This window comes from Daphnia magna, unplaced genomic scaffold (genome assembly GCF_020631705.1).
Source record: "Daphnia magna isolate NIES unplaced genomic scaffold, ASM2063170v1.1 Dm_contigs021, whole genome shotgun sequence".
Classification (NCBI taxonomy): Eukaryota; Metazoa; Arthropoda; class Branchiopoda; order Diplostraca; family Daphniidae; genus Daphnia; species Daphnia magna.
In genome coordinates, this window is record NW_025533118.1 from 1,458,374 (window position 1) to 1,470,643 (window position 12,270).

A 12,270-nucleotide genomic window follows, 5' to 3' on the forward strand; every position below is an offset into this window, starting at 1 on the left:
TTTTAAATTACAGTACCCACGCCAGGTATTGGATCACCTCGGTCCAAAAAAGGCGTTTTAACCCGCGCGAGATAGGCCTAACGGTGTCTCGCGTGTGAATTTTTTTTAAATACTAAGATTGCTCGTACGAGGTTAATTTTTTTAAATCAGAAAGGTAAAGAACTAGTCTTTATCTTTCTGATTTTTAATTTGTAAAAAGTATAGTTGTTATATGGGAAAAAGGATCATTTTGAAATATTGGATCACCCCCGACATGTGCTGCATTCGTTATCCCTACCCGCGGTTATGCCGTCGGGTAACTTGGTTGTAACTTGCGTCCCTTTCTTACCCCTCAACCCTCTCCCATACCCGTTGGCGTAGCCGCGGGTAGGGACAACGAATCAATATATTATCAATTTCACAACATAAATTTTTATGAATCGTTGATGTTCAAAAACAAAATTTTTGCACGGAAGATCAATTGTTTCTAAATCTTTAAAGAATTCTCCCAAATCTTTCTATCATCTAACGCACTTGAATCGATTTTGAATAGATATTTTTTAATCAACCGGCATCGAAGGTGGTATATTTGATCGCAGCTTTGGCTACCGATGTATAACAAAGGTCTGTTGTTCGAAACCCGTTGAGTACAATTTTTCCATGTCTCAATTTATTATTTTAAGTAGGCTAGTATACTACAAATGTGACAGAATTCATTATTCCATATCGGAAAATTGTCGGCCATTTTGGGAGGGTATTAGAAACACAAGGACTACAAAAATGTGGCTGTTACTTGAAGGTTGATTTTACTACAAGTCCGTAAAACTCCCCTACCAAAATGGCCGACCGAAGGGGAGCTAAATTGCTTCGGGGGATGAAATAAAGCGGAAAAACTGATGCTTATAAATTTTAATATATCTCACTAATAAAATAAAATTATATAGCTTGTATGCAGACTTCACGGTGTGTGAGGTCACGTAGGTGACGGGAAATTGAAATAAAAGTATGAAAGCACTTGCTTTTCCATAAAATACTTAATGAATTACTTAATGCATAAATGTCTTCCCTGTGAAATGTACAACAAACTTATTGATGTCATCTCAAAGCTTAATATCTTGGCTATATTATAAACGAATTTACAATTAGTTATCTCTGTTTATCCAATAAGAATAAAACAAAATAGGACCGCACCCATTTTTTTGACAATTTACCCTTGGTTTGGGGTAAGTTGTCCTGAGCTTGGGGTAAATTGTCCATCTAACTATATGATCACTTTATAGATGTAGATCACCGTTGCAATCGTAACATACAAACACTGGATCTACACAATCAACACTTGCCCATGTTTTACAAGATGTCACGTCGTGTTCCGAACTCAAAAGCTAGCTTTTTAACACCATTTGGTGTAAGACTAAAATAAATATCACAAGGCTTTTTCAAATACTCTTCTAGTGCACCTTCTTCTTCATCAGTAAAAATCTGTACTCGAACAAAAATTTTAGTTCATGTAATTTTTACTTTGTCTGAGTAACGCACTGAAAAGTTTACCTGCTTGGGTTTGGCATACCCTATAAAGAAAGTTTTATCATGTTCAGGCAATTCATCAAGACTATCCTGGTGACGGGGATTGTTCGTCTGCTACTGTCGAACTGTCACGCTTTTCAGCCTCTCTCTCATCTTCATCATTTTGCGTGTTTTTTTAGTGTTCTTGCCACAAACTGCAACTCCTTAATCAGTTTTTACGCTGATCTCGGCCCACTCCATGGATGAGTTTGACGGTGGCACTCCTAGCGACCCACCGGGGAGTGACAGACAATGTAAACATTGCAACAAGACATTCCAAATTGTCCATAACGGCTATCGCTGCTGCACCCCTGAATGCACGAAAGCCCAGCTAGTTCTAAGACGTCTGTCCTCCAGCACGTCTACGGCCATGAAAAAGTCAAACAAGCGGAAAAAAGATACTACCCAATCTCCTGACAAGGTGGATTCCAACGATACGAAAAAGTCAAAGGCTGACACTGTTTCCGCCTTTATTGCTGATCATCCACTTGCCACCATAAACTCGGTAAGTAAAACTGATCTTATATCCAGCTTATGTTCTGCTTTGTCCCTTCTAGAGAATCAGCTTCTTTTTATTTCTGAACTTGAACTCGCAATCTCTCGACTTAGTGATGACAACGTTTCTGTCCTCGAATCAAAAGTCGCCAGTCTTAGTAGCGATTTAGAAATCCTGGAACATCAAATTAAATGTCTAAAAGATGAGGCTGTACAAATGAAGGTAACTTTTGCTAATTGCGTCCTAAAACTCCAGCAAGCTAGACCCCCCCCCCCCGGTAAAGCCAGCCCACCTTTTTCTGGTCCGTCGTATGCCTCTGTTGCCCGTAACAACCCCTCTAGTTCAATTCTAGTTGGTAAGTGCACCGACGTTTCTGTGCCACCTTTAAACGCCCAGGCCGTTGAGGAGTTTCTGGATACCCCAAACAGTGGGTTGATTCCCTCACATGTTCGTTTTAAGAACAAAAAAATTTTTGTCACCCTCGACAGTGAGGTGCCTGTAGCCAAGGCAGAAGCACTCCTGAACAACCGACCTGATTTTAGCAGCCGCTTTGAGCCTGCTAGTAAGCTTAACGTGTCGTACCCTATTGTGGCACTGTTTGTTAATGTTTCAGATGTGAACAGCCTCAAGGCTAAACTGGAGCACTGAAACTGCGATTTACGTGGGCCGATACACTCCGTAAAAGTAATTTACACCTAGCCGCAAACCACCGAAGGGCACGTCAAGATCTTTCTCAAGTCCAGGGCCGTCAGGGAAGTCGTTCTGGCGCAGGGCAGGGGTCGATCCTCGGCACCTACTATCGTTTGGTGCCAGTTGATTTGAACCGGGAAGTGCGACGCTGTTTAAAATGCCAAAAATACGGGCATATCCAGCGGGACTGCTCTTCGAGCCATGCAAAATGAAAGTGCGCTGGTAGACATAGTACCAAAGAATGCACATCTGAGGTTCCGACATGTGTGAACTGCAGTGGCTCCCATCAATCCGTCCACACTACAAGCGTTGAGCAGGTGAAATCAGTTGAGCGGTATAGGACTTTCCTTGACATAAATGCCTGACAAAAGCGCTGCTCTGCAATCCGAATATGCGTTTCTTAAATGCTTAAGTTCAATTTACGTCACTCCTCTCTTGCTTCTTCCTCCCTTGCACAAGTTATTCTTGATTTTAACATTGATATGGTTCTTGTTCAGGAGCTTTATGCGCATCCATGCATCCTTCCAGTTGTAGCAAATGTCCCCCCTGGGTTCTCATCCTAACACCTGCTCTCCACAGACCATGCATATGGGGCTGTAATTCTGGTACGCGACTCAGTGGCCAAAGCTGGCAACATAGTCTGTAAGCATATCTCCAATTTCGCTGCTTGCGTTGAGCTGTCAACGAGGCACGGCCCCTTCCGCTTTTCCTCCATCTACCTTCGCCATACCATTTCAAATTTCTTGACCACGGTTTTTCCCATTTTTGAGGTTGCTTCCGCACCTTTTGCAATTATTTGCATTGACGTTAATGCCAGGTTCCGGCTCTGGAATAGTGCATACAACGACGATTGTGGCTCTGATCTTGAGTCCTCTTTGGTCTGCTCTAGGCTAAGCGTCGTCAACAGACCTCCATGTCCTCCAGGTACATCTTTTGTTGATCTCACCCTTACTGGTGACCAAGTCAACGTTAAACGTTGGCTTTTCCTCTCCATTCCTTCCCTATCTGATCACCCATACATTTTCTTTGAAATTGATCATGGGGATTTTGACAAGCCTAACAAGAAATCCTACCGGCCTTCTGTACCAACGCTGCCCCGAATCAATCGGGACCTCTACTCCATCGAACTAGCGAAAGCTCTTGGCCGACTACCCATTCCAAGACATATCGAGTCTTCTGAGGCAGTTGAGACTCAGATTGCGAATCTTACCTCTGCTTTATCCGCGAGCGCCTTTGCCGCCAGGATTCCTGTTTCTCGACTCAAGTGTAGTAAAAACATGGTTTGGTGGACTAAGGATCTCTGTGCCCTTCGAAGCAGAACTCGATCTCTCTACAATGCCTGGTCAAAACATAGGAATACTCAAAGCAAACAGCTGTACCGGAGTAGCAAGTGGATGCATCAGCGGGAGCTAAGAGCTGCTAAATGCAGAGCCTAGAATAAGGTCAGGAAGAGTGCGACCGATGGAGATGTTTTTCGTGTCCTATCAGACTTCAAGGGTAAATCTAAATCAATCCCCTTACCATCTGAAATCCTAATCGATGGCGCTCCGTCAACTGACCCGATTGCGATAGCTGATTGCTGCGCCCGGCATTTTTTTCCGGACGAACCTCCATCCGACACAGCTCACTTAGCAGTTGAAAAAGAAGCCCTGGCCTCCATTCACGCCCATCATGACGGTGCACCCCCTGTTTTTTCAGACTGGTAATTTGATTCCGCCGAACACTCATTAAATCCAACATCTGCTCCAGGAATAGATAGCATATCAGCCGACCTACTACTTTTTAGCCTACCGTTAATCAAACCTTACCTCTCCGTAATCCTGAACGCCTGTATTCTTATGTGTTTCTTTCCGGTTTCGTGGAAAATTTCGAAGGTTGCAGTGATCGGCAAGCCCAACAAAAGTGACCCTTCCTCCTTAAACAGGTACAGGCCGATCAGTTTGGTATCGAACCTGGCCAAAATTCTTGAAAAGGTAGTCCTAGGGCAGTTAGTCTGGCCTGCCAATGCAGGTGACTGGATTAGCACTTATCAGCATGGTTTTAGAGAGAATAGGTCGACAGAAACAGCGGCGCATTCCCTGATCTCCTTCATCGAAGGAACTTTTTCGGAATAAAAAGTATGCGCCTCTGCCTTTCTTGACCTTAAGAGTGCCTTTGACTCCGCCTGGCATCCGGCAATAATTTTTGCTCTTGCCAAACGTGCCTGCCCGAATTACCTGATCAAAATTATGCATAGTTTTCTTTCTAATAGACTAGTGACTCTCTCAACAAATCAGCACACCCTTAAAAGACAAGTCAATCTGGGATGCCCGCAAGGTGGGGTTCTCTCACCATTTCTTTGGAATCTGCTCGTTGATGATCTTTTTCGACTCCCATGCCCTTTCCCGGTTAAAATTATTGCATACGCCGATGATAACACAATTGTAACGGCCCACAAAGATGCTTATATCGCTACACAAAATATGCAAACTGCTTGCGACGCAGTTGGAACGAGGCTTTCCACTAAAAAATTGTTTATGAATGCTGTCAATGTTGAAAGTAAACTCAGAATCGATATTCGAACGTTGTGCTTCTGTATCAACGTTCTGTTTCCACTTAACACAATCGTCTATGTGAAGTTATTTTACCTCTTCCCAAAGAGTTGAGAAGAAGACTTCCAGTCTTTTTACTCTCATGCTATGAGAATGTCGTTTCTATCTACCTTCTGATTCTTGAGATGGCGTCATATTCTTCAAAGGACGTCAGCCATATTAAGAAATTTGGCGGAACATATTTCTCTTTCTGAAAGTTCCAAGTTGAGTTAGTACTGGAACAACACCAACTTTTAAGTATAGTTAAACGGAAAGAAATCTGTCCACTGCCTCATGTTCAAGAAGAAATTATCATCAACCAAGAAGCTATCGCTCTTTGGAAGAAGTAATCTCAAACTTCTAACTCAGTACCAAATTGTTTATCCTTCATCTTGAAGTGAAATTTCATTACTCATATTCCTCGTTTAAGGGAAGGTGTTGAAAGTAAACTCAGAATCGATATTTGAACGTTGTGCTTCTGTGTCAACGTTCTGTTTCCACTCAACACAATCGTCTATGTGTAGTTATTTTACCTCTTCCCAAAGGGTTGAGAAGAAGACTTTCAGTCTTTTTACTCTCATGCTATGAGAATGTCGTTTCTATCTACCTTCTGATTCAGAAGAGTTAACACGTTCCATAATACTTGAAGCAACTACCTAATTGAATACAAAACTATTTAATCAAAGTGTTTTACTTCTCTGCAAAACTCAGCAATTAAAACAGTTTTTGTGTTGTTCTCCCGTAGGCAAGTCTCCTTGGACAATCTCTCCTTACTCAAAAACAGGGCCAGAAACTTGCCTTCAAACTCCGCCTCCTTCCTTGGTTTTGTTTTGGATGCTCGTCTGAAATGGGATAAACACATCCAGAGCAAGTGTGGGTCTGCGACGAGGGCCATGATGGCGTTTTGCAGCTGCTTACGGCAGTTTCTTGGGTAAGATAGCAGGCGATTGCGTTTCCTCTATACTTCCACCGTTGAGCCCATTTTCGTATACGGTTGCTCTATCTGGGCGTCCGTTCTGCGTACGAAGGCGGGAGTCCAAAAGATTTGCTCGTTTCAACGTTTAATCTGTCGGGTGAAAGCACGCTCGTTTAAAACAGTCCCTACAGAATCTCTCCTACTGCTATCCAACCTCCTTCCTCTCGATCTTCGCATTCTAGAAATATCTTCTTTTCGCCTATTCTCGCAATCACCCGGCGAGTTTTTTGCCAACTCATCTCGCAAATTCATCCAGCAGAGTCTTCCCGACACGTGCAAAGGTAACACGTTGGCTCGTGCCAGTCTCCCTCTCCTTGATCAACTTCCTCCATGGAGAATCGTTCTGAATATTACCAACCTATCATATACGTCAAACGCTCTGCTACCAAACGCTCCTAACACCTTGCGCTGTTCCAAACGTGTCTACCAGTACCGTGAGGCCACTGGGTTTTGTGCAGTTTTTTCGGACTCAATGGCGGTGATTAGTATACGAAACTTTTTGCTACCTTCTTCTGTCTCTTTCCGAGTTGACCTCAGCATCGCCGTCTCCGAAACAATCAGGATAATTACTGACCTCAAGCCTAAGTGCAGAAACAGCGAGATCTACGTAGCCGAGAAGATAAAAGCCCTCAATCCTGCCACTGCTCTTTTTCCGTCGGAGGCAAGCAATCTTGCTCTTTTGGTGTCGCTTGGTAGCTCCTACCACATTTTCACTGCCACTAACCCAAACTTGCAGGGCCTCATACTTGCTGGTTTCTGGGCCAAATCTCTTTCTCCGCGCTCAACACAAAACACCCCATTTTCGCCAAACATCCTGGAGCAACAGATTGCGTCGTACGTCTCACACGCATGGCATGAGGAGTGGCTGTACTTACCATCTAATCTCAGTGTCAAAGCTTTCTTCCCAGATGTGCAATCCGCCAAAATGCTTCTCAAAATTAAAACCAGTGCTCTCTCAACCCAGCTATTTACCGGCCAATGTCCTCTCAATTCCTACCAGCATCGTTTCGGTTTCACCTCATCTGCCTCCTGTCGCTGCGGTGCCTCTGATGAGTCAGTTGTACACTACCTCTTTCAATGCCCTATCTACTACCCTCTCAGAAAGAAGCTAGTTGACTCACTCTTAGCAAGCCAAATCCCGTGGCACCGCCCTCTCTGTTTATTTCCAAAATCCCACCTCTCCTGGAATACGCTAATCCGATATATACTTAGCACCAAGCGTTTTCTCTCCTAGGACTAATTTTTAAGCTAAGCCTCTTGAACTTCCATTTTACTTGTTTTGCTTGTTCGCTTTGGTGAAGGGTCCAGAAATGCGTTTTCCTGCTGGCCATTTTCCCAGCGACCGGGTCCAGGGTCGCGTTGTCAGTGCTTGCTGCTCCCATGGACAGACTGGTGCTGTGCCTATGGGATGCCCCTACACTGTACTCTGTAGACCTGAACCTTCTTTTTTGTAAAAAATTCTCTATAGACCAATTGGCAACTACTAAATGGTAGCTAGTTGTGATCCGCCACTGTTTCATCTCTCTCCTGCCTCTGTTCTATTTTTATTTCTCCTGCCCATCAGCTCTCCAGATTGGGGCTCTGGGAACTGTGGCCGGGGGCACCCGGGTGAGACTGTAGCTATGCCGGCGACCACCGGCTGGTGGTTTTGAAGGTTCAACCAAGCCGGACAGGTACTCATAAAATCCCCCCCGTTCTCGCCACCGGCAGGCCCGCACTAGAGCCGTCGATAGGCCCAGTTTTCACACATTTGTAAAAATCTCCAATCTTTAACGTCCTTCTTCCCCATGTAAATATGTATAGCTAAGTTCTCTTCGGAAGCAATACACAGGGCAATACTCGGCCTCCAAGTCTAAGCCCTTTATATAAAAGAAAAATAATAAAAAAAATCAGAGAAGTACTTCTTTACATTCCTTCCAAGACTTTAACGGGAAACATCATATTCTCTTGCTGCTTGAGACACATTCATTCCGCTCTCTACTACAGCTTTGATAGCAAGAATCCAGATATCTTTAGGAATTTCACCCCTGTTAGTCTTCCTTACATATGTTCTCATTTCACCTGTTATTAGATATGAAAATTTGGATGTAAGGCAAGAGAATTTTAGCACCTAAAAAATTGAAGGACAACTTGCCGCAACCTCGACTGGACAACTTGCCCCAGCCATGGGGGGTAAAGATTATTTTGATTTTTTAATAGTAAAAAAAAAATATTGAAGTATAATTAATATAAAGAACGAAGCTGTATACCTGAGGATAAGAATGACACTGTCCTGGACTTTCAAAGTAAACAATTTATATCAAAAAGCCTGAGAAAACCCCGAATTGAAAATTTGTGAAATTCCGACTGAAAACACGTTTCGTCTGCAGCTTCCGCAATTCTGCATGTAATGCCATCAAACTACAATTTAGAGTCGATGCGGTCAAACTGTACACCACAGAATTTTTAGTATTTTTTAAAAGCAGAGGGCACTAATTAATGCCATTTGGTCAACTTACCCCTTGGGACCACTAACCCCGGTCTCCCCTATTATAGGAAATTTTTTCCTCTTTTGAACTGTAACAATGGATTTTTCTTAATCACTTACAAATGAGAAATAAAACTTTTTATTTTAATAAACCCCGGGTTGGGGCAAGTTGATACCTTGCAACATGGGGCATGTCGGCATATGTATTATACATGCATACCTATAAATTTTTTTTTTTGCATTTTAGGCTATTAATCTTGATGTAATCTATTACAACTTATTTCTGAGTTTCCCACTCTGAAATAACTATATAATTTTTCTTGATTTTAATGTTATTCTAGTTTGATTACAACATCAACATTTGACTGAAATTCCCATAGAAAGTGCAAACTTACCCCACTACCACTACCAACATACCCCGTAATAGGGGCATGCCGGCAACATTTTTCCAACTCTTTGAACGTTGATTTCGATATGAATTCTTTGACGTAGATTAAATAAAAAAATAGTGCGAGAAAGCGGGTTATCTAAACTTTCTCTTACAACTTTTCGGGTGCGAAATAGGAAAAATAAAAGAAACAAGAGAAGAAAATTAAAAAATGGTACCAACTAGCTCAAGCCTCCCTTACTTTATTCCTTTAAAAACACTTATATAAAAACTTTTACGATTTTTTCAAGTATCTTCAATGTGATAAGTATAATCATTTTAGTTTAAGTATCGTAAAAACGAATATAAGGTAAGTATGTAACTTTCCTATTTCAGTACGCTAAGATCGTTACTTTAATTTAAAAGTACTTTTCAGTGTAAAGAAAACACTTAAATAGCGAAAAAAAAGTACTCCACCACCGCTGTGTATTTTATTTCTGCTATGCACTAAATGCTTCTTTAGAATAAGGCAAACATAACTGTTCGATACGATAATTCAAACACACACTACTAAGTGGCCTTCGCACTTTTTTTAATGTTAATGTGCGTGTGTGACGTCTGTGTGCGTTTCTTTTAAGTAACGTAAAAACGTCGTAGGGGAGAGTGGGGCTAGTTGGCAGGAGGGCATGTTTGCATTTCCTCTAGAAGAATTGTGTGAAAGAGGTTTTATTGAAATAATTCATAGTCAAAGATGTTTATCGTGCGCTCATTTGTGCAAAGTTTTATAAATTTATCCCAAATAGTTTAGGAAATAGAAAATAACGAAATTTTTTGCGTCAAATCCACAATAGTTGCGTGCTTGGTATTCATCAATTTTAGATTTTCTTGGTATGCATATAATTTTTAAAAAATATTAGTTTTATAGAAAATTGTGTCCTCTATTGAACTGTAACAATGGATTTGTTTTAATCAATTATAAAGGAGTAATAAAAACTGTTATTTGAATAAACCCCGGGTTGGGGCAAGTTGATACATTGCAACATGGGGCATGTCGGCATAAGCATTATACATGCATATGTATGGTACATGGTCTGTCAAAATGTCAGGGAATTGTAAGTCGAATGTTTGCTAGATATGACTTATGGTGAACAGTGGTATGCATTAGAGGCCAAAATTTGGCACATTTTAGATATTTCACTTTATACGATGTTCACCTGTGAAATGTTTGCCTGAATTATGTATATTATTTTTTATTTTTTGCATTTAAGGCTATTAATCTTTATGTAAGTTATCACACAGCAGCGGTTCCCTACTTATTGTTTCCTACTTAAGAGGTGCCAGGGTCTCTTACATGGCTTTGGATACTTAAATTCCGCCCATACTTACACGAGATTTCCTACTAAAAAAACCTGTTTCATGTAAGAATGTTGTAAGTAGCTAAGTAGGCTCAATAAAGGGTCTAGCATACTTAAAATTCATTCGCATACTTTTTTTTCTGTAGGGCAATTATATAATCTTTAGTCAAAAATTCAGCAAATGACTTCTATCACATCGAAATTTGTTGTGGTTATAAAGATATATCCATAAATGGGGTTCAGAAATGAAAAAAAATTGTCGCATTCCGCGGGATTCGAACGTCAGACCTTCTGAGTCGTAATCCGATGCCTTACCACTGAGCTACACTCGATGATATTTAACTTGCAAACATAGCGTCATATACGATAAAGGTCTGTTGGGTGACAGAAAAATTTTAGGAAAAATTTTTAAGAAATGGTATCATTTGATTTTACGTGCTGAAATTCTGTAATCAAACACCACCGATTGATAAAATTTTTGAAGTTCATAGTTATAATTTGAATTAATTTATGCTAATATTAATTTGATTAAATTAAATATCGTTTTCTTAGTTGAAATAGAAAAAGATAGAAAGAATAATGTTCAATTATCTACCGAAAATCATTACCTTTTTTAACAGTGCAACATTATAAACTTCCCGGTATTCCTGTGATAGAATTTGATGTGTTCAAAATAAGTTGTTGGATTTTCAATTGACAGTTCATGAGTAGTGTTTGATCATTAAAATTCGTCAGAGTTACAAGATACTTGCAATTTTAACGACTTTGATTTAGTCAACCTGCTTCATTGTGCAAGGTACTTAACTAAAGAACTTAAATGGTATAAAAAGTACTTAAATTTCGGAAAACGATACTTAATTTTGATACAGCTTTTAAATGTAAGTATTAAAAATGGGTAAAGTATGTTTCGCAAAACTTGAATTAAGATACTTAAATTAAAACATACTTATTTCGAATGTTTCATACTTAAAATGCCATTTACCATCTTATTTATAAGTGGGATGGTAAGTGTAAGTAGCATAACCACATATAAGTATTTGCAATTTACATTAAGTGACTTGGAAAACTCGTTTTAAGTAAGAAAATAGCAAATTTAGTAGATTTCCGACCTACTTAATCAATCAGTAGGAAATTTCCTACTGAAATACTTACATTAAAGTTGGTTACCGCTGCTGTGCACTACTTATTTCTAAATTTCCCACTCTAAAATTACTATAGGATTTTTGTTTATTGTAATGTTATTCTAGTTTGTTAACAACATCAACATTTCACTGAAATCCGTATTTGAAATACATGGGGCCAACTTACCCCACTACCACTGCCAACTTACCCCGTTAGTGGGGCATGTCGGCAAATTTTTTTTAGCATTTTGATAGTCGATTTCGATATAAATTCTTCAACGTAGATCAAATTTTAAAAAAGCACAAGAAAGCTGGTTATCTGAGCTTTCTTTTACAATTTGTTGGGTGTCAAACTATGAAAAATTAAAGAAACCAGAGAAGAAATTTAAAAAAATGTACCAACTAGCCCCACCCTCCCCTACTACTGTCTGTTTTTACTTAAAAAATCAAGTGTCTTTTTTCAGTGATTAACTCCGTAATCCCGTGTCCTAATCACTGCTGTCTCTTCTTGTGTAAACTAAAGGTGAGAACCAAATGTTCTGATGCATATTTGTGTATTGCATATTTGTGTATTGCATATTCGTGCAGTGCATATTATGCATAATCAAGTGAAGCCCTACTGATGAAGGCAGAGAGAAGCCCACATGCTGTATGTGATGGCTAGCTTAAATAAAGAACGAAACTAA

At 40.3% G+C, this 12,270-nt stretch overlaps 2 pseudogenes; both read left to right on the forward strand.

Moving 5' to 3' along the window:
* The first annotated feature begins 1,741 nt into the window (after positions 1-1,741).
* On the forward strand, positions 1,742-4,164 carry LOC116935507 (annotated as a pseudogene).
* A 2,030-nt stretch (positions 4,165-6,194) lies between these two features.
* LOC123466310 lies at positions 6,195-8,021 on the forward strand (annotated as a pseudogene).
* Positions 8,022-12,270: the final 4,249 nt, after the last annotated feature.